Consider the following 23,729-nt stretch of genomic DNA (forward strand, 5'->3'; position numbering starts at 1 on the left):
GGCGTCACTCAAACCACTCCTAAAAAAAACAAATTTGGACCCAAAAGATCCTAACAATTTTCGCCCAATAGCCAATCTCCCCTTCATTGCTAAGATTATGGAAAGGCTTGTGAACTCTCAACTATCAGACTACATTGAAGATAATAAACTCCTTTCCGCCTCGCAATATGGATTCCGTAAAAATCTAGGCACGGAATCCCTCCTTACTTCCCTAACAGATTTCCTCATCCTCGGCTTCGACAAAGGTCAATCTTTTCTGCTGGTCCTTCTGGACCTTTCGGCAGCCTTCGATACCGTCAACCACTCCATCCTCATCACCCAGTTAGCTGCCATAGGAATTTCCGGATCTGCTTTATCTTGGTTCAAATCGTTTCTCAGCAACAGAGGTTACAAGGTCAAAATCCAGAACAAAGAATCTTCACGCCATGACTCATCCGTAGGAGTCCCACAAGGCTCCTGTCTATCCCCGACACTCTTTAACATCTACCTTCTACCACTTTGCCAACTCCTCACCAACCTCAACCTAAAACACTTTCTCTATGCAGACGATATCCAGATCCTGATCCCCATCAAAGGCTCATACTCAGAACCCTCGACTACTGGGAATCCTGCCACCAAGAAATCAAACGTCTCCTCAATACCCTAAATCTAGTACTAAACTCCTCCAAGACCTAACTACTACTCATATCTCCAGAGAACGGCAATCTCACCGCTTCTCATCTAACCAACCCACCAACCACTCAAGTGAGAGATTTAGGAGTGATAATTGACAACAGGTTGAACTTCAAAGCCTCCGTCAACAGAACGACCAAAGACTGCTTCCACAAACTCCAAGTTTTAAAAAGGATAAGACCTCTCTTCCACGCCCAAGATTTCAGAACGATCCTCCAAGCAATTATTTTCTCAAAGTTAGATTACTGCAACGCTATCTTACTTGGTCTCCCTTCCTCCTACACCAAACCGCTCCAAATGGTACAAAACGCAGCAGCCTGTTTACTAACAAACACCAGGAAAAGAGACCATATTTCCCCAATTCTAAAAGACCTTCATTGGTTACCAATCCACTTCAGAATCATCTACAAATCCATCTCCTTTATATACAAAATCATCCATCATCACACCACAATTGACCTACAATTTCCTCTCCGCTTACACAACTCCACAAGACCTACCAGAGACGCATAAAGAGGATCCCTCCATGTACCCCCTACTAAAACCACTAGACACATTACCTTAAGAGATCGAGCCCTCTCCACAGCTGGCCCACCGTTATGGAACTCCATCCCTCCCGATCTCAGACAGGAGCCCTGCCTCCTAACCTTTAGAAAAAGACTCAAGACTTGGCTGTTTATGCAAGCTTTCCCGGACTTAAATTAATGCACCTCGCCATCAACATATCCAACACAGCAGCTGTACTTCATCTCCTTGTATATAATTTAGTCTCTACTAAACTAACTTTATTTCCTCTGCTCCCAGTTCAATAGCCCTTGTTAATTGTAACTGCTTTTCTTCGACACGTTATTTCTGTTTTTGATGTATTTACTGCACCCCTGTTTATTTGTAAACCAGCATGATGTGATCGTTTCATGAATGCCGGTATATAAAAACTTAAATAAATAAATAAATAAAATAAATTGTACACATGTACATGCCACTCACACACTATGTGCTGTTTTTTTACACGCAAAAACCCTTTGGAAAATTCTCTCCACAATATCTGCATTTCATTTTACACTTAAGATGTATGAAAGTTATGCAGATAATTTCAACTATTATTTTGTCCCCTCGCATCTTCATGTTCTATATCAAATAATATTAAAATCAATTAATAGTATAATAAGAATTATAAATGTTAATAAACTCTCTGGGGTAGATTTTATAAATTTCCGCGCGCGCATACTTTTGTTCGAGCACCAGGCGCGAACAAAAGTACGCTGGATTTTATAAGATACGCGTGTAGCCGTGCGTATCTTATAAAATCCTGGGTCGGCGCGCGCAAGGGGGTGCACATTTGTGCAACCTGCGCGCGCTGCCTGTTCCCTCCGAGGCCGCTCCGAAATTGGAGCGGCCTCGGAGGGAACTTTCTTTCCACCCCCCGCACTTCCCCCCCTTCCCCTACCTAACCCACCCCCCCTACCTTTGTTGGCAGATTTACGCCTGCTTTCAGCAGGCGTAAATCTGCGTGCACCAGCGGGCTGCTGGCGCGCCATCACCCGACCCGGGGGCTGGTCCGGAGGCCTAGACCACGCCCCCGGGCCGGCACCATGCCCCCTGGTCCCGCCCCAGGCTGGCACCATGCCCCCGGTCCCGCCCCGAACCACCCCCAGACACGCCCCCTCCCCACCCCCTCCCCGCCCCTTTTACGAAGCCCCGGGACTTACGCGCATCCCTGGGCTGTGGGCGCGCCGGCGGCCTATGCAAATTAGGTGCGCCGGCGCGCGAGTGCCCTGCGCGTGTAAATCCGGCCGGATTTACGCGCGCAGGGCTTTTAAAATTCGGCCCTCTCTGTCTTGAGAAAAAAAGTAACATATCAAACATGCCATAAAAGTTTTACAATGTTGTAAATACTAATTATTATCATAAATCTATGAGAACTTAGAAATTATTGTCTCTTTTAAAAATATAGGCTATCGCTGTTTAGTCCAAGGATTTAGCTTATTTTACCTTTCATTGGATAAGTGTTAAAGGTTATATTATAGGGTTTTAGTTGGCAGAGTATAAATTTAAGGTTGACAATATTGAAAAAGCTTCTCCCAAACTCTGTGGTTTGCCATCTTGTCTAGACAAATGCTCCAATACCATTGTCTGATGCAGTTGTAGTCTCCACTTTGTTCTATTATGTGCCTTATCATTTAGTCATTTGCACAATATACATTTTCTAGCTATTTAAGGGGGTCATTTATCAAAATGCGATAAGGCATTTTCGCATGCGAAAAGCCCTGTTAACACATGCGATAGCACCAAATCGTATGGTGCGATGCAAATTCAGAAAATAGGAGGAGTTAGGGGCGGAGAGTGGGCTGGGTTAGCCTGTCTACAAAGAGCTATTGCACAGCTGTAATGCTGATTTTAACAACACCTTTTTGAATTGTGTTAGCTGCTGTGACCATGTGGTAAGGTTTCATTACCTTTTGCACTGTCTCCTGAGAGAGAGTGAGTGAGTGAGAGTGAGTGAGAGAGAGAGAGAGACTGGCCATAATGTCATCCCTTAGGTAGATATTTGTATCCCTATGGTAGGCCCACCTAGTAACTCGAGGTGGGGTTTAGGTATGAGTGTAGGGGGTTAGGTGCCACTTTGACATTCTACGTGACACGTACGAACAGAACAGTGGTCTCTTGTGAAGATCTGATGGCCTTCGGAGTGAGGAAACTCACTCCAAGATGAGATTTGGGCAATGTTCTCTCCATCTAGCTTGATGTTACCCAGGTAGAGAGTCCATCAAGCTAGGTTGAGAGAACATTGCCCAAATCTCATCTTGAAGTGAGTTTCCTCACTCCGAAGGCCATCTCTCTCTCTCTCTCTCTCTCTCTCTCTAGGAAATACAACAGGTCTGACACCTATTGCAAATTCTGATAATGTTATCGCAATGTGCACTAACTTAGCTCTTCGCATAGGTAATTAGCGCAAATTGCGATAAACTGAATTTTTGCATAAACCACGCCCCTTTTGCAATCGCATGCGGCACTTACCACATTTTGATAAATCCAGGCCTAAAAGACATTTCAGAAGAAAAAGTTAACATATTTCTCCTTAAGAAAAGTAGTATCTGGTATTACCAGATTTAATGAATGTCAACCATGGATATAGGTACTCATAATTATTTAAACATTTTGGGCAATTTTTAGAGTTGGCTATATCTGCTTTAAATGCTTGATCAGGAGGTATATATATCTTAAATTGTATCTTTCTCCAGGATATAATTTTAGTCAGTTTAAATTTTAGTTAAACTCCTTTCCAAATCCTGGGTCAGTACCTCAGTACCTGCATCAGCCTGCCACTTAACCGTGAGCCTGTGCAAGATATTTACCAGTTGTATATTAGAGAAGTTGTATGTGTGCATCCGATGCAAAGAGCTCCTGGTTCTCAGAGAACGAGTCAGATCTCTGGAGGCTAGAGTGGCAGACCTGGAAGAGATGAGGCAGACAGAGAGGTATATAGATGAGACCTTCAGGGACATAGTAGCTAAGTCCCAACTTCAGACTGGCAGCCCTGGTGCTACCTTAGAGGAAGAAGGTCTCATGATCGGAGAGCATCATCCTGGTGCAGCAGGAAAGGATCCTGTAGCAAGGATCTGCTCTCCAGGTGCTGGATTGTCCTCTCACACTGAGGATGTTTCTCTGAGGACTACTGCCCAGGAGGGAAGAGTTAGGTTGGCCGTCATAGTTGGTGAGTTGATTATTAGGAATGTAGACAGCTGGGTGGCTGGTGGGCGTGAGGATCGCCTGGTAACATGCCTACCTGGTGCGAAGGTGGCAGACCTCACGCGTCACCTAGATAGGATTTTAGACAGTGTTGGGGAGGAGCCGGCTGTCATGGTACATGTGGGCACCAACGACATAGGAAAATGTGGGAGGGAGGTTCTGGAAGCCAAATTTAGGCTCTTAGGTTGAAAGCTGAAATCCTGAACCTCCAGGGTAGCATTCTCTGAAATGCTCCCTGTTCCATGCGCAGGTCCCCAGAAGCAGGCAGAGCTCCAGAGTCTCAATGCATGGATACGACGATGCTGCAAGGAAGAGGGTTTCAGTTTTGTAAGGAACTGGGGAACCTTTTGGGGAAGGGGGAGTCTTTTCCGAAATGATGGGCTCCACCTTAACCAGGGTGGGACCAGACTGCTGGTGCTAACCTTTATAAAGGAGCTAGAGCAGCTTTTAAACTAGAACAAAGGGGAAAGCAGACAGTCGCTCAGTAGCGCATGGTTCAGAGGGAGGTATCTTCAAAGGATATTAATGAAGCATTAGAATTAGAGCATTCCAACAGTGAGGTTCCATAATAAGACAAGTAGTCCAAGTGTCTGTAATTAGAAACTCACCTGAGCAAAAATATTCCAATTTATCCATATCAATTAAAAAGCAGAATGAAAATACAAAAATACCCCTCACTTTGAAATGTTTGTATGCTAATGCCAGAAGGCTAAGATGGGAGAATTAGAATGTATAACAGTCAATGATGACATAAACTTAATTGGCATCTTAGAGACATGGTGGAAGGAGGACAACCAATGGGACAGTGCTAAAGTGGGGTACAAATTTTATCGGAATGACAGAGAGGAGCATCTGGCAGGCGGGGTGGTGCTTTATGTCCAGAAAGTTATAGATTCCAACAGGATAAAGATCCTGCATGATACTAAATGTACAATCGAAGCTTTATAGGTAGAAATCCATTATGTGTTGGGGAAGAGTATAGTGATAGGAGTATACTACAGTCCACCTGGCCAAGATGATGAGACGGACATTGAAATGCTAGGAGAAATTAGGGAAGCTAACCAAATTGGTAGTGCAGTAATAATGGGAGATTTGAATTACCCCAATAATGACTGGGTAAATGTAACATCAGGACATGCTAGAGAGATAAAGTTCCTGGATTGAATAAATGACAGTTTTATGACAGGAACTGACGAGAGAGGGCGCAATTTTAGATCTAATTTTCAATGGAGCACAGGATTTGGTGAGAGAGGTAACGGTGGTGGGGCCGCGGTGCGGCCCTCTCACCTCTCTACACAAGCTTCAGGCTCCAGCTCCTCGTCGCTGGCGGCGGTGGGTCGCCAGTCTCAACCTCGGACTTCCACCAGCACCTCAGGCCCTGCTCCGTTTCCCGGGACCTCCAGCCAGGATGCCTCCATCCGTCGGGCCTCTCTGCGGTGTTCGCAGATGCCGCTGGCAGCGCCGCACACCTCCCTAGACGCACGCGCGCGCACCATTGAAAACTTTGAAGGGCCCGCAGCAGGAACCTGGCCGCAGACCCAGATGTTGACGTCAGTTCCCTCAACATATAAAAACTCAGGCAGCGCTCCTCAGCGTTGCCTTTGCAACAGGTTGCCTTGGTCTCCTGTTCCGGTTTCCGAGTTCTAGTTGCCTTGCGCTTGTCTTGTTCCTGTGATTCCTGGTTCCTGTTCCTTGTGTTCGTCTCGTCTGTCTACTGGATCAACTACCTGGTTCTGACCTCTGCTACGCCTGACTTCCTGCCTTCTCCAAGCCTGACCTCTGCTACGCCTGACATCGCTGCCTTCTCCAAGCCTGACCTCTGCTACGCCTGACCTCGCCTGCCTTCTCAAAGCCTGACCTCTACTATGCCTGACCTTGCCTGCCTTCTACAAGCCTGAGCATTGCTACGCCTGACCATGCCTGCCTTCTCCGTGCCTTGACCATTGCTACATCTGATCACGCCTGCCTTCTCCGTGCCTTGACCATTGCTACATCTGACCATGCCTGCCTTCTATGTGCTTTGACCATTGCTATGAACGACTTTACCTCAGACATTCTTGAGTCCAGAGTTCAATGTTGCTTGCTACACCTTCCAAGTGCTGCCAGCTTCCATTCAAGCTTGATAGTGATGCTTCTGTTCCTATCCTCTGGACACGGACTATTAAGGCTTCGGCCTTCCTTTTCTCAGGCATCTTCAGTTCTTTCTTGTCCCTTGGTGCTTGAGTCCCTGTTCCACATCTCGTCCAGGATAGGACCATGCCACCTGCAGGCTGCTGTCTGGGCTGAACCATCTTCTACCTATACTCAACCTTGAGGCCCGCCTAAGTTGTGCCGGCCCCGGCACCTGAAGGCTCAACCCGAGGGGAACCTGGACTGCTATAGGTGAAGCTCCAGTGGCCTCCAGCTTCAACCCACTCCGCCTGCTGATGGTGAGGACACGTAGGCCCTCGCCTATGGGTTGCGTCAACCCCACCTCAGCCCAAGGATCCACCTCCTAAGCAACAGCCGCTTGGCAATAGTGATCATAATACAATCAAATTTGAATTAATGACTGCAAAGGGGACAGAAAGTAAATCCACAGCTATAGCGCTAAGCTTTCAAAAGGGAAACTCTGATAAAATGAGAAAAATAGTTAGAAAAAAACTGAAAGGAGCAGCTACAAAGGTAAAAAGTGTGCAAGAGGCGTGGACTTTGTTAAAAAATACTGTCCTAGAAGCAGAGTCCAGATGTATTCCACACATTAAGAAAGTGGAAGGAAGGCAAAATGATTACCTACATGATTAAAAGGTGAGGTGAAAGAGGCTATTTTAGCCAAAAGATCTTCATTCAAAAATTGGAAGAAGGACCCAACAGAAGAAAATAGGATAAAACATAAGCGTTGGCAAGTTAAATGTAAGACATTGATAAGACAAGCTAAGAGAGAATTTGAAAAGAAGTTGGCCGTAGAGGCAAAAACTCACAATAAAAACTTGTTTTAATATATCCGAAGCAGAAAGCCTGCAAGGGAGTTGGTTGGACCATTAGATGATCGAGGGGTTAAAGGGACACTCAGAGAAGATAAGGCCATTGCGGAAAGATTAAACGATTTCTTTGCTTCGGTGTTTACTGAAGAGGATGTTGGGGAGATACCCATTCTGGAAAAGGTTTTCATGGGTAATGATTCAGATGAACTGAACCAAATCACGGTGAACCTAGAAGATGTGGTAGGCCTGATTGACAAACTCAAGAATAGTAAATCACCTGGACTGGATGGTATACACCCCAGAGTTCTGAAGAAACTCAACAATGAAATTTCAGATCTATTAGTTAAAATTTGTAACCTATCATTAAAATATTCCCTTGTACCTGTAGACTGGAGGGTGGCTAATATAACCCCAATATTTAAAAAGGGCTCTAGCAATGATCTGAGAAACTACAGAGCAGTTAGCCTAACTTCAGTGCCAGAAAAATAGTGGAAAGTGTTCTAAAGATCAGAATCACAGAACATATGGAAAGACATGGTTTAATGGCACAAAGTCAGCATGGCTTTACCCAAGGCAAGTCTTGCCTCACAAATCTGCTTCAGTTTTTTGAAGAGGTTAATACTCATGTAGATAAAGATGAACCGGTAGATGTAGTGTATTTGGATTTTCAGAAGGCATTTGACAAAGTTACTCATCAGAGGCTTCTAGGAAAAGTAAAAAGTCATGGGATAGGTGGCGATGTCCTTTCATGGATTACAAACTGGTTAAAAGACAGGAAACAGAGAGTAGGATTAAATGGACAATTTTCTCAGTGGAAAAGGCTAAACAGTGGAGTGCCTCAAGAATCTGTACAAGGACCTGTGCTTTTCAATATATTTATAACTGATCTGGAAAGGAATATGACGAGTGAGGTTATCAAATTTGCGGATGATACAAAATTATTCAGAGTAGTTAAATCACAAGCGGATTGTGATAAATTACAGGAGGACATTGTGAGACTGGAAAATTGGACATCCAGATGACAGATTAAATTTAATGTTGATAAGTTCAAGATGATGCATATAGGGAAAAATAACCCATGCTGTAGTTAGACGATGTTAGGTTCCATTATAGGAGCTTCCACCCAGGAAAGAGATCTAGGCGTCATAGTAGAGAATACTTTGAAATCGTTGGCTCAGTGTGATGTGGCAGTCAAAAAAGCAAACAGAATGTAGTGATTATTAGGAAGGGAATGGTGAATAAAACGGAAAATGTCATAATGCTTCTGTATCGCTCCATGGTGAGACTGCACTTTGAATACTGTGTACAGTTCTGGTCACCTCAAACAAAATATAGTTGAGATGGAAAAGGTACAGAGAAGGGCGATCAAAATGATAAAGGGGATGGAACAGCTCTCTTATGAGGAAAGACTAAAGGGCTGTACCGCTTGGAGAAGAGTCGGCTGAGGGGGGGATCTGATAGAGGTCTTTAAAATCATGAGAGATCTATAATGGGTAAATGTGAATCGATTATTTTACTCTTTCGGATAATAGAAGGACTAGGGGGCACTCCATGAAGTTAGCATGTAGCACATTTAAAACTAATCGAAAAAATTCCTTTTCACTCAACACACAATTAAACTCTGGAATTTGTTACCAGGGGATGTGGTTACTGCAGTTAGTGTAGATGGGTTTAAAAAAGATTTGGATACTGTTTTGGTGGAGAAGACCATTACCTGCTAGTAATGATATTGACTTAGAAAATAGCCACTGCTATTACTAGCTCAGTAGCATGGGATTACCTGCTATTAAGTTCACTTAGAGAATAGCCACTGCCATTAGCAATGGTAACATGGAATAGACTTAGTTTTTGGGTACTTGCCAGGTTCTTATGGCCTGGATTGGCCACTGTTGGAAACAGGATGCTGGGCTTGATGGACCCTTGGTCTGACCCAGTATGGCATTTTCTTATGTTCTTATGTTCTTACTTAGTTTTTGGGTACTAGCCTGGATTGGCCACTGTTGGAAACAGGATGCTGGGCTTGATGGACCCTTGTTCTGACCCAGTATGGCAATTTCTTATGTTCTTAATATCTTATAAACCATACTCTTCAAGTAAGTGTGCATAAGTGATTGGTCAAAGGAATTGAATGCAAGTTAATTTTTTTAATCCCTAAAACTGATCCTGCAAAAAGGCAATTCACAATTTTATAAAACACATTTAACTTTACAGTCTTGAAATATGCAAATTATTTGTTCTTTGGCAGAGAATTTTTCTTTTGCTACTATCAAACCATTCAGCAGTACTCAGTGCTGGCAGCGTAAACTATAGGTATCTTATGCTTCCAGCACAGTTTCTAACACAACCTGGGCTGGAAGCATCAGCAGCGGTAAGTACAGTATCTTACTCCCGGCAGGGACATTTTCGGTGACAGGAGGGTCTAGGAAGAGGTCCGGGCGGTGATGGGAATGGCTGGCCCATGACTTTGAGACTATGGATGTGTGGGGATAGGATCTGGGATGGGATACGAATGTGTATAATTTACAAGAACAGAGAAAGGGATTGTGTGTGTGTGTGTGTGTGTGTGGGGGGGGGGATCCTGATCTGCAGACCCCAGAATAATTTAAATGTTTAGGAGGTAGTGTGGTATGGAGGGGTGCAGCACTCAATAGGACTTTCCGTGAAATTTGACGCGGGGGGAGAGGGGAAGGGAGGAAATCAAGCCACAGAACCCTTCTGTATTCGTTTTTTTTTTTGGTCAGCGCTAAGTAAGAAATTATCCGGCAACACAAGGCCGGATAATTTAAGAGCTGCTCTGAAGCAGGTCTAAAGTTATCCGGCTAACTTAGCCGACTCTAGTTAAAAATTTTGCTAAGTTAGCCGGATAACTTACCTCCTCCCCGGAAAGCCTCTTTTTTATCCGGCTTGATTTTAGCTGGATAAGTGGCTGAATATTGCAAAACTGGCCAGTTAGAAGGAGAACTTGTGAATTATCCATCAGAATGGCTTTGAATATGGACCTCTTTGTCTTTCAAAGTTGAATGTTTTCTAGGTCAGGAAATATTATATTTCTTTGTAACCAAATCCACCAGTTGAATACAAGGCATTCAAAATTTAGCCCAGTTACCAATTTTGTTGCTCCTTCCTGTGGTTTCCTGTGTTTAATTTTTCAGTATGTCGGAAATTATAGTTTTACTTGCCTGTTTTTGTTCTTTAAGGTTTTCCATGTTCCTGGGTATTTTCTGTAACTTAAAAAAAAAATAAATACACATAATTGGTTTACATTTGATTGTAATAACATTTCGTATGAAAAAAGACCCCAAGACACAGGAGCTCTGAGACTTGGCAGCCATTTCCTTGGCTGCTCACAGGCGCCCCAAGAATATATATATATATTTTTTTTAAATTGGGTGATTTATTCTGTTCACATTCAGAGATAACCACTTTTAAGTTTCATGCAGGCTCCATTCTGACATAAAGTTATAGTTCTTGATTTTCATGCACCCTGATTCAAATCTAATTTTAACCCAGGCAATTGAAACTTAAGTCTATACAGTATTGTTTTAGTGTCAAAAACCAATATACACCAAACCATTTGTGATTTGTGCAATTGAATCATCCCAGAACTAACTATGCTCTGTAAAATTACTTTAGGAGAAACATTTAGGCTCCATGAGTTGCATTCAGAAGTCTGGTAAAAAGAATCTGTTATCCAAATTTTTCTTCTCACATTCTTAGGGACCTTTATTTTTGGTTTTCATTTTTCCAAGGAATTTATCAGTTTATTATGACAAAAACAAAAATTGGAGAAAATCAGTGGAAAAAAATTATTTTTTCCCAGATAAATATCGGAGGGTCTCAGAAAACAAGTAGGATGGCAGTCCTCACATATGGGGTGATAGAGCCCGGCCCGGAACTTTGATCTCGAAGATTCTAGAGCTTTCAAATATGCCCTACTGAGCATGTATAGCTCTAGTTATTACCCTGCCCCCTAGGCAGAGTCTCTCATTCTCTTTGTTTTCAGCGGAGCGAAGTGGTTGCGGGTGCCATGTGGTATTCAGCTTTGCGCTCCTGGTCAAACCACTACAGGTATGGATACCAGGAGGGTAGTGTCGGGAGTCTTTCCCTCTCACAGAAGTGGCGTATGTCTTTTGACCTCTCCTTTAATCTCCTTGGGGGGAGCCTCTGGGGCTCTCCCCCTTGCAGTTCTGTTGCTGACCTGGAGCATCGATTTTTTTGAATCAGTGCACCTCTTTGCAGGCGAGGACGTTCTTGCTGGTCCATGGATTACTGTAGTGGCCTACCATGCTTGACTGGGCAACTACCTACAATCAATTTGGTTGTTTATGAACTTCAGTGATCAGCGACAATAACCCACTTCAGTGATCAGCGACAATAACCCACAATAACTGCAGGTATACACTAAGATATCTGTAAGGAATGCTACATCACCTTTTCCTGTGTTTTGGGGTTTTTTTTTTTTGCCATGTTCTGGCCAATACCGCCTTTAGCTTTTCATACTTCACTGGGTTGACCAAAGTGCCTCCCTGTTCACCTGAACTATCCTATGGACAGGATGCATAGGCCTACCCTTCATAACATGGAACGTGGATGAGCTTCAGGCCTAGCTTAACTCCCTACTCGGGGGGGGGGGGGGGGGGGCTTTGGGCTAGCGATCCTGTTTCAGGGATTGCCTTTCGTCCCTTGACACTCTTGACATCTATCCTGGGTGGTCAGATCTGTCTGATACTTTCGTAGGTAAGGTTTGCCATAGACCTGTACGCGAGATTAAGAGTTTCTGAATCTGTCTGTTCCTGTGCACTTCGTATCCCCCTCCCCCACATCTATTGGGGCAGCAGTACTACAAACAGTTCTTCCCTATTACCTCCTATACCCACACAATCCGAATTGTTCAGGAATGATGTGGTTTTTGGGTATAGTCGGGGGGGACGGGGGGGACGGGGGACAAGATGGCCGCTGAGTGAGGAATGCTGTCATAGCTCTCCTAAATTGCTTACCTATGGATTTTACCTTGTTCCAATGCCTCATACGAAGCAGAAGGCATAACTGAGGGAGAACATTACAAGTTCTCCCTTGTTTGATTTACAGCAGCCCTGGATCGAGGGCTTCTTTTCAGCAATGCCGGCCATGAATCCGTGAGCGCTGGTTGTTGCAGGGACTGACGCCGAGTGAACGCCATCTCTGCTGACTGAAGAAATCTCCCTCAGCCCGGAACGCCAACCACGCCATCTCCCTCCACTGTGGTTTACTCGCAACTTCAGATCTCACATCAGCCTCCCTTGAGGTGAGTCGGGATGATCCGAACACAGCACGAGTGCTAATTGAGGCAATTGGGAACCTGATTGCATCAGCCATAAAGATGGTTCCAGCTATCACCAGAGGGAAGAGCCCCATATTGGAGGCCAATAAATTGGCTGGTCTCTCTGCCCTGGTGACTTCGGCCCCCACTATTGTGTTGGGCAAAGGCACTGTTTTGAGTGTGGGTCTTCCAACATCCCAGCTTTGAAATTGGGGTCTGCCAAACCCCCGGAGAATACCCTGGAGGTTATATGGAATGCTTTGATTTCTCTCAAGTCTTCTATTGCCTCTTTAACCAAAGTTTCTCTAGACACAAATCACTGAGTTTCGGCAAATGCAAATTTGAAGTCTTCTTATAGGACTCGCCTCAGTGGAGAAAGTTCAACAAACTTTGGTGCAATCAGAACTGATTCATTCTAAAAAATTAGAAAACAGAGAAAATTCTCTGAGAAATTATAATTTGAGAATCTTACATTTTCCTGTTATAAAGCTGATTTCTCCTTTAGACTTGTTTAAAACTTATATTACTCAAGTTCTCAAAATTCCAGCAGCAGCAATGACAGTGATAACGAAAGTATATTATTTGCCTCTGTTGTGCATCCCATCTGCGCTCGGCCCATGCTCGGGCCTGCTTACCTCATCCCTGCCCCAGTGGGTCCTTGGTAGTCCTCCCCCGCTGCTGCTGCCAGCTCTGCTCGGCCTTGGTGTCTTGCGGTGGTGTCCGCTGGGCCTTCCACCTCTCACCAGGCCTCATGGCGGAGCTCGGCGTCCTCCATGGCGTCGGCCCCACGCCCTAGGCGCGCACACGTGGACCGCTTAGCCTCTTAAAGGGCCAAGGGCGCTTCCCAGCTTTGCGGCGCACCCTGATTGACATCCGGATATAAGGAAGTGGTCAGTCACCACTTCCTTGCCTTGGCAATCGGGTCGTACACTCCGGTGTCTCTAGTTTGCCTTCCAGCGTCTCCTGTTCCAGCGTCTCCTGTTCCAGTGTCTCCTGTTCCAGTGTCTCCTGTGTCTCCTGTTCCAGCGTCTCCTGTTCCTTCGTCTCTCCATCCCTGGTAGTACCCTTCGGACTGATCTCCCAGTACTGACCTTTGTTTGCTCCTGACCTCTCCTGATTACTGCCTGGACCTGACCTCTGCCTGTTCTCTGACCACTCCTGATTGTTGCCTGGACCTGACCTCTGCCTGTTCTCTGACTACTCCTGATTGCTGCCTGGACCTGACCTCTGCCTGTCCACTGACTCCTCCTGACTGCTGCCTGGAACTTGACCTCTGCCTGACCTGACTACTCCCGGACTGACTACAGGTACTGGCCCCTGCTTCGGCTGACCATTCTGGACTGATACTCTGGCCTTGATCCTCGCTATCCATTCGGGCACTCTCTTCTGGCCTCCTGCGACCTCTGAACATTCGTGCCTGAACATCGACCGCACACCCTTGTTCGTGGTGGGCACTCCCCTGCGCTTCCTTTCTAGGAGACCCTGCGAGGCCCACCTAAGACCAGGTGGCCCGGGTAGCCAAGGGCTCAACCTGAGGGAACCCCGGGTTGCTATTGGTGAAGCTCCAGCTAGCCTCTGCCTCCTTGTGTGCTCCGCCTCCTGGTGGCAGGCGCTGTCCGGGTCCGACCGGAGAGCCGTACCAATCCTGCACCAGGCCAAGGGTCCACCTCCAGCGCAACAGCCTCAAGCTGAAGAAGAACTTCCCAGATATTTACCACAGGATTCCTCTCTTGGATCTCACCAGTATTTTTGAATTATCCCAAGAGACAGAAATTTCTAAAAGAGGAACTTTATTGGTATCATTTGCTTTTTTGTCAGATAGAAATAATGTTCTCAAGTTTTTCTTCCGTAATAAGGCGCTTTTATTTTATGAGCAGAAAATATGGATCTATCCCGCTGTCACTAGAGTTTCACAACTTTGTAGGAAAAGATTTCTTTCCATGTATCCTGAGATACTTTCTGGGGGGGGGGGGGGTTCAATTTATTCTTCGTTATCCATATAAGTGCCTTGGTAGATATCTAAATGTTAACTATGTTTTTTGTGAACCATCACAGCTTTGGACATTCTTAGATTTGCACACCTAGAATTCACTCTTTTCAGGATTGGCCATTTAATGTTATAGGCTGGCATTTCTCATCTCTCTAATTCTTTTTTCTGTTTTCATGGCATATCGCTCTTTTTTTCTCTTGATCCCCCTTTTCATTTTTTTCAGTTTGAGATTCTATAGATTACCTTATCCTATTTAATTTGTTTTTCCTTTTCTTTTATACTGCCTGTACATCTCATATTTACTGCACAAGGAATTCTTGTGTTTATTGAAATGCATTAAAAAATAAAAGGAATGATGTGTTTTATCCACAAAATTAGACTTTTATTTGTCAGACTTTGCAGACTTAGCATCTAGAAAAAATAAACAGTACATATCTCTAACATCCTTGCTACCCAGCACCAGTTTATTCTAAAGGGATATCTGCATCATTAGTGGTTTTAAACATGCCAGAAACCTTAGCCTGGATAATATATATCAAGACCGTTAGTTAACTTCAGGAGATTCCTTCTATTTACCTCCAGAGCCATCTCTGGCTAGAGATCTTGGGGATCGTCCCGAGGAACAGGCTTGATTTCTGGGTTCATGTACTGGCTGGCTGAGCAGGCATCTCTTTACTCTGGACTATCCCAGACTTTGGGGCAGGGTTTCTGGTACCAAGGTAGAGTTTCCTTCTTGTCAGTCTCCCAGACACTTTACCAACTGTCAGATACCAGGCAGGGCTTTCCTTTCTCTTCAGTCTCTCAGCCACATCCGGTCCTCTCCTTCCTCAACACAGGGAGTTGCAAGGGATTCTTTGGGTTCTCTCTCTCCTTTGGGTAGTCCCCTCCCTTTCAGGTTTGCCCCTTCTTATACTAGCCAGCCTATGCCTGTGTATAAGGTTCATGCATAACCAAGCAGTGAGTGGAGTGTGTTTTCTCCACATTGCAGGTTTTTACTGCCCCCCCCCCCCCCCCAAACCATTGTTGGTCCTTCCACATTTTGTTACATCGGGCAAATTCTTCCTTCATCACTGGATGGAAGTATAGCCCTGTCCTATGGACTCTCCTTGGGCAACTCTGACCTCTGTTCATAGGGAGAAGTTATTTTTCTCCTCTCTGACTTGGTTTATTTACCCAGTGGCTTATAGTCAACAGGCAAACAAGCAGATCTTGATATGTTGGTTAAAGTTCTTATCTGTTTTTGTTTTTTCTTTCTCTTCTGAGGCAGTGTCTTGGTGGGAAAATACCTGTCAGTATCAATCTTTTGCAGTCTCTGTGGCCGAGATGCATCTTTGAGTCCTCTAGTGGTAAAATATTGGGTATCCTCCTACAGACCTGGCCACTGTTGCCGCTTCTTCCTCCATTGTGCCTATTAGCCAATCATTGAGCGCGCTTCTGCAAATGCATTTTGTCCTTCAGATGATAATGGCCGGCAGTTTCTTTGTGGAGGGCTTTCTGGCCCCAGTTGGGCTTTCAGTTGTCTTGGGACACCAAAGGAAACTACAGTTTTCGTCCAAGAGTTTTTCTCTTGGTTGATTTTCTAGCCTTTTCCTGTATCCAAGAGGATCTAGACCAGCTTTGCTTGTCAGAGTTTGCTGATCCAAAACCCTGACTGTAATAGTCCATGAGGCAGATAATACTTCTCGCTGTACTTCGCATCCCGCCCCTGCCTTAGGTGCCTCCACTACACATCGGGATATTTCAATCTCAGTCTGTTCTGTGGTTTTCTTTTGTAAAACCCGATCCTTTTCCCGCTTAGACCCGTTTTTGGGTCGGCTGCCTCACAGGCAAATGGAAGAAAGATGGTGCTTTCAGCACTGTGCAGTTCCCTGCTTTGTCCTGCACAGGCAGCCTATAGCTTGGGAATCACCCATGTGTAAGGACTGCCATACTGCTTGACCTCAGTGAAAGCAGAGTTGCTGTAACAGGTGTTTTCCCGAGGACAGCAGCATGTCAGTCCTCACAAAACCTGCCCGCCTCCCTTGGGAGTTTGTTTCTCCATATATTAGCTATGTCATGGACCGAGGGGGCAGGGTGGTAACTATAGTTTCTCATGCTCAGTAGCGCATGTTTGAAAGTTCTAGATCAAAGTTCCAGGCCGGGACTGCATCCGATGATGTCACCCATGTGTGAGGACTGACATCCTGCTGTCCTTGGAGAACACTTGTTGCTTATTTTGGTAGACAGAAGCTAGTACAGTAAAAACAAAGTTTAAATAGCTTGTTTTAATAAACAATTTACTGGCCTTTAAAATAGAATTGAAACATAGACCTCGAAGTACTTATACCACCATACATTAACAAATCCTCATAAGATAACATTTCTCACTCTCTTCCTGCTTTTTAAATGTCTCCCTTCTTTCTAAATCTCTCCTTACCTTTCTCTCCGTAAAGAATCTTTCTGTCAGTCCTCACCTCCACCACATAATCTCCCTGCCCCCAAACAGCATTCATCATTACCAGCGTGACTCTAGACTCCTGCTCCTTTCGGTAGCATGCTAACGTTGTGGCTCCTGCATACCGCAGTGCAGCGCTGCACTGCACTTCTGCATCTAAACATAGCCAGAGAGCCTGCCAGAAAGTGATTCCAATGGGGGGTAGGGGAGACACTTCAAACCCTGTGTTGCATTGGTGGCTCTGGCCAGGACAACTGGTGCTTTGGCTGGATGGGAGGAGGACAGGACATCAGTGGCTTCTCCAAACAGAATTATTTGGACGGGAACAATTGGGGAAGCAAGCCAAAGTGACATTTTTCCACACATTCCACGCATCCACACAGTATGACTCCCTGCCTTTTAATTGGCTATAAATGACACAGTAAGAATAAGTCCATAGAGCCTTCCAACAGTAAAAAAAAAACCCAGCCAGTTCCATCTTCCCAGTAAAACTACGACTGAAATTATTTGATATCCTTATTCAACCTGTGTTTCAATATGGATATGAGAGGAAGAATAGAGCCTCTGCAAGAAAGGAGAGAATCTCATTAGAAGTCCTGCACCCCCAGTTCTGTAACACTTCACATCCGTAGATATTTCCCCTGCAACGGACCTTGGAGGTTTCCCCTTACAACTCAAATCAAAAGTATGTGTGTCACCACTAATAAAATTCATAACAAAATATGTCTATTATGTAGATTTCACTCATCAATGACCAATTAATCAATGGCTGACTAAAATCTAGCCGTTAAAATATTATTGAGCCTAGCTTCCAGTCATTGTGATCCACAACTGTTAGCATTTAAAGTAATATTTTTTGAATTTTATGATATGCAATAAAAAACGTATCTGGATGTAAATCGCAAAATACTTCATATCAGGAGTGGTGCAGACATCTGATCTTGAGATGGTGTAATATAGTCATGTATCCTCGCCCCAGTCAGTATTTCATTCTACACTATTTTCAGGGCTCTCAAAGAATTTTGTGGGAGACTGATGTACAGCCCATTTCAATAACCAGTGCCTGAAAATACAAGGTTCTGAAGGATGGTGCGGAAATCCTGAGGATCCAATAAAGGTTTCAGTCTTTGGATCATGTTGCTTTCCTGTCTTGACCACAGATTTTATTTTAGTATGCATAGACAGATAACTGTCAAAGATGACCCCAAGATTAATGTTCTTCAAAATTGAAAACCAATGGGTCATCGGACAGGGGAAACCCTCTTAGAATAATCATTTCAGTCTAGTCTACAGTCTGCGTGAGCTTGTAATGTGTTAACCAGCATTTAACAGATTTCAGGAAGGTAGATACAAGTTCATTTCTTTCAGACTAGGAAGACTGCTTCAGAATGCATGCAGACCAAGTTGGTTAAAAAAACCCATGAATATTATTGGCATAGATTTTATAATTTATACCCATGCTAGTGAGAATTTTAACAAGGAGAGATAGATGTTAAAAAGATGTTATTTGTAATTGATTATTCACTTTGAATTACAAAACCTCAAAGTAAATTGCAATGCAATTTTGTTTGACAACACGATCTTTTGACACATAATCCAAAGTATAATATAATTTATTAAAACACTTAGCCATCCTTCTACACTTCTTTGATGTGAACCATTAGAATCCAGAGCTATTTTATTAGAGCTTTGAGGCCCTCACGGACTGTATCATCTTGCCATTGCTGCCGCAGCATTACAGGGTGCTCGGGAGGGATGAGGGTGGGGTGGGAGTTGGATACATGTGCCCTCCATACTTAAGGCTGTCAGATTCCTCCTAGGTTTCAAGGGGATGGATTTGTTACTTCTGGCCGAGGCACCATTCTAAGGCCATTCATCCTCCTTTCAGACTCTTCAAGCTGAGTGTTATGTGGGAGTATGGGTCACTCATTCATGGTGAGCATGGTACAGCCTCCAAGATAAGCCATTGCCTACATGCTCCAATTTGTGACCCTCAGTGGTAGTTGTGGTGTTCTCCAGTTTGGGTCCTATGTGTTATGAAGTTTGGTCTGCTCTCCACAATATGTTAGACTGTGAAGAGATGAGTAAGTTGTATTATTGGAGCACATGTATCCCTTCTGCTTCCATTTGTCAAGTTGGGTTCTTTTATAGCAAAGCCTCTATCCTGTGACCCTCTCTGCCCTGAAATATGTTAGTGCCCCACCAAATCCAGTAGCGCAATCCATGTAGTTCCCTTGACTCGCCTAAACATGAGGTGATTGCATTAGGGATTGAGAATGCAGTGGAATCAGTTCTTTAGCCTCTATCTTCACAAGTGATCATAAACGATTTCATGAAAACAGATTTCAAATGTTGGTTACATCCAGGAGTATTGGAAGCAGGATTCCTCCTTCAACCACATCACCACTCACCACAGATGCCTCCACCCCAACGCTGGAGTATGTGTCTCTTACAATTCAAAACATAAGGTTTATGGTCACTCCAAGTGTCCCATTGCCAAATAAATCTGTTAGAGTTGAGAGCAGTGCATCACACTCTCAAGGGTTTCCAGCATATGCTCCATGGTCAGCGTATAATGATTCACACTGACAATCAGGTTGCAATGTATTACCTCATCGAACAAGGGGGAATGGGGTCTTGGACCCTCTGCTAGGAAACTCTGGCCATCTGGAACTGGGCAAAGGTGAACCATGTGACCCTGCAAGCAGTCTACCTTCCAGGGATCACAAACACAGAAGCGGACAGACTTAGCAGAGTATTTTGATTGCACAAATTTTCTCTGTCTCAGACAGTAGCTGACTATCTCTTTCAGTGCTGGGGATGGCCATGGACAGACCTATTCACAACCAAACAGAACAGAAAAATGATCCAATTCTGCTCCCTCTATCTGAGCCATTAAAGGGAAGCACCGGATGTGTTCTTGATTTCTTGGTCCCAGGAATTTCTATATTTCTTCCTTCCAATCTCGCTGATTGCAAGAACTGTGCAAAAATGTCTGCGAGACTAGGCCAAGATGATATTAATAGCCCAAGCAACTATGGTGTGCATATCTTGTGCAACTTTCTGCAGGCCCCCCCGCAAAGTCTGGGAATGTATCCCTCCCTGCTCACTCAGGAGGGAGGTTTGCTTCTCCATTCCTTATAGTATTCTCTCAAACTCACTGCATGGAAATTAAATGTTCAACCCTAGCGCATTTCCATCTATCATCTGAGGTCGAGGATGTCTTAGTCTCATCAAGGAAAACATCCACGTGATGTAAATATGCCTTCAAATGGAACTGCTATACCATATGGTGTGAAGAACACTCCCTAAACCCATTCACATGTGAACCTCGTCTATTGCTAAATTATCTCCACTACCTTTCCAGCAGAGGCCTTGCAACCTCTTATATTCACGTGCACCTAAGCATGATAGTCGCTTATCATGCTTCAGAGGAGGGAAATCCCGTATCTCAACATCCATTCATCACACGATTCATGGAAAGACTTCTGCACTTACGAGCTCTCTTACAAAAGCCTCCAGTTCCTTGGGATGTGAACATAGTCCTCCAAGGATTAATGGAACTACAATTCAAACCCTTGGACAATGCCGAACTCAAGTTCCTAACATGGAAAGTTGTCTTCTTAGTGGCAGTCACTTCGGCAAGAAGAATAAGCGAACTTCAGACTCTGGTGCACTTCCCACCTTACCTACAACTCTTCCATGAAAAAGTAATCTGGTGAACCCATCCAAAGTTCTTACCAAAGATGATCTCACGTTTCACTTAAATCAGTCTATTATGCTGCCCACATTCTTTCCAAACCACATAAGCATGAGCGGGAGAGACAGTTACATTCTCTGGACTGCAAAAGAGTCTTGGCCTATTATAAATGACAGACGCTTAGTCATAGACACTCTTTTCAGCTTTTCGTGTCATATGACCCAAACAGATTGGGAATACCAGTTGCAAAGAGAACGCTCTAATTGGATTACATCCTGCATACATTGTTATGTGGCAAAATCCCTTACTCTGTTGTATCCTTTAAAGGCTCACCAGGTCAGAGCGATGGCAGTTTTGCTAACACATTTGGGAAATGTATCCACTGAGGACATCTGCAAAGTGGCCACATGGTCGTCCATCCACACACTGACGTTATACTATTGCTTAGACGAACTGGCAAAATCGGATGGCGCAGTGAGAAGGGCAGTGTTACACCATTTATTATCCAGGTTGATGCTGTCCACAGAGGAGTCTGTGTTGTAAGAAAAAAGAAAAAAGCATAAATAAAAAGCAAATAAAAAGAGTATGTTACTGGCCACAAGGCCAAAGTATATTTTCACAACCCTCAGCTTGGGATTCCCCATGCATCGTGGCTAATTCAGCCCGCTTATTGATGGAAAAAAACAAGTTTGCTTACCTTAAACAGTGTTTTCTGTAGATAGCAGGATAAATTAGCCATGTGTTCCCACCCTTTTTCCCTGGACAGCTTCCATTTATGGACTGAATATCTTTGTGCTTGGATATGAACTGAGGAGACTTCTGGAAGGCTTATTCATGTGGGAACTACTGCGCATGCCCAGTAGGACAAAAAGCCTTAAGCTTTGAGAGACAGCTCTGCCTAGTGTATGGGTGATGACGTCACCCATGCAGTATGGCTAATTCATCCTGCTATTTACGGAAATCATCGTTTACAGTAAGCAAACTTGCTTTTTATCCTTTCAAATAATAGTAGAACAAGGGGGAACTCCATGACATGAACAACAAATTTAAAACAAATCGTAGAAAGTGTATTTTCAGTCAATATACAACCGAGCTATGGAATTTGTTGCTGGAGGATGTGGTCAAGGCAACCCTATAGCAAGGTTTAAAAGAGGTTTGGATAAGTTCCTGGAGGAAAAGCCCATTAAACATTATTAGTCAGGTAGGCTTTAGAAAGCCATTGCTTATCCCTGGGAGTGAGCAAGAAGGAATAGAGCTAGGTTTTGGGATTTACTAGGTACTTGTGACACGAGCTGGCCATTGTTGGAGACAGGATGCAGTGCTCAATAAACTTTGCTCTGACCGAGCATGGCATATCTTTTGATTAGAGCAGCAGGCTGTGAACCAAGGTTCAAATCCTGCTGATGCTGCTTTCGACCTTATGCAAATCACTTCACCCTCCATTACCTTAGGTACAAACTTAGGACCAGTTTTACTAAGGTTTTCCCCCATAGACACAGAGAAGTCAATATTCAAAGCTATTTAGATGGATAATTCACAAGTTATCCATCTAACTCATAAGTTATCCATCTAGCTACAAGTTAGCCAAATAGCACCAAATTATCAATCTAATTCCGAGTTATCCAGTTAAATGTTTAGCTTTGAATATTGACCTCAGAATGAGAAAAATGCCTTAGTAAATCAGTGGCTTTAACTGTAAGCCCTCTAGGGTCAGGTAAATGCCTTCAGTACCTGAATATAATCTGCTTTGAAGTGGCTGGTCAATCATGAAAGGCAGATCAAATTTTAAAATTAAAATTAAATTAATTTCTGACATCTTCTGTTTGTCTGTTTCTAACATCTGCTGCTAAATGAAACAACATGCTGCTGTTCTGGAGCTTTGCTGCATTTAGGGATCCACTTAATTGTACATCTTACTTTGCCATTAGGCACTAATTCAACTTCAAAGAATTCATTTGTCAATAAAGAAGGAACATTATATAGAACAGTCCTCGCTAAAAGAGTTGGTAAAAGGGTCATCATAAAATCATCTGACTGGCCAGCTACTCTTGACAATGTACAGAAACCCAGAGTTTCCTACTGCACCTTCCATCGCACCTACACACTCAGCAAACTCCCAGCATCCTTAGAGAGAAAGAGAGAGTGTGTGTATGTGTCTGTGGCAAAGGGTGAATGTGTCTTTGGTAGTGAATATCTTTGGAATATTCACTGGGCCCTCTAAAGAGACCTCTGTGTTTCTTTGAGTAAGAGGGTATGCGATATTGATATGAAGCATCTTTCACCTGAGAGTAAAAAGTGTGATACCTCGTGTATTAGCTGGAGACTTTAGAGAAAGGCAGAGAGAGAAAGCAGAGCCATGGGGAGAAGATCATGGGTTGAATAGGGGGGTGTAGAAAAGAGTTAGAGAAGGAAGATGAAAGAAGAACTGAACAGAAAATTTGGAAAATATTAAAAAGAAGAGATGGTGGTCTGTGGGCTCTGGTACATTGGGAGATGTGTGGAAGGCAATTATTGAGTTACAGAAAACTATGTCTGCTTCTATAACTCAGAATAATAAGACATGTGAAGAGATTAAAAATGTTCTTGAATTACATAGTAATTGGGTAACTCATTTAGAGGAAAATGGTAAAACAATGTTGGTACAAATAACTGCGTTACAGACTGCAAATAATTCTTTTATTAAAGATAGTTTAATAACTCAGAGGCAATTGTAAAATCTGGAAAATGTTAATAGGGTGAGAAATTTAAGATTTTTAAATTTTCCGGTGTCCAGATTAATTTCTGCCAATGAGTTGTTAAAAAAATATCTAATAGAAGTTTTGTCCATTACCATTGTGGATGATAAGAGTATATCTAAGATATATTCCTAACACCAGATTAAGGATTCAGGAGGGCGAGGAAGAAATGGATCAGGTCCATCA

At 43.8% G+C, this 23,729-nt stretch overlaps 1 protein-coding gene across 1 annotated transcript in view; it reads left to right on the plus strand.

The window, feature by feature from the left end:
• ASXL3 (ASXL transcriptional regulator 3) overlaps window positions 1-23,729 on the plus strand; it is a 367,079-nt gene that overhangs the window by 21,397 nt on the left and 321,953 nt on the right. The window lies entirely within an intron of this gene.

The sequence above is a fragment of the Rhinatrema bivittatum genome, chromosome 2 (assembly GCF_901001135.1).
Source record: "Rhinatrema bivittatum chromosome 2, aRhiBiv1.1, whole genome shotgun sequence".
Classification (NCBI taxonomy): domain Eukaryota; kingdom Metazoa; phylum Chordata; class Amphibia; order Gymnophiona; family Rhinatrematidae; genus Rhinatrema; species Rhinatrema bivittatum.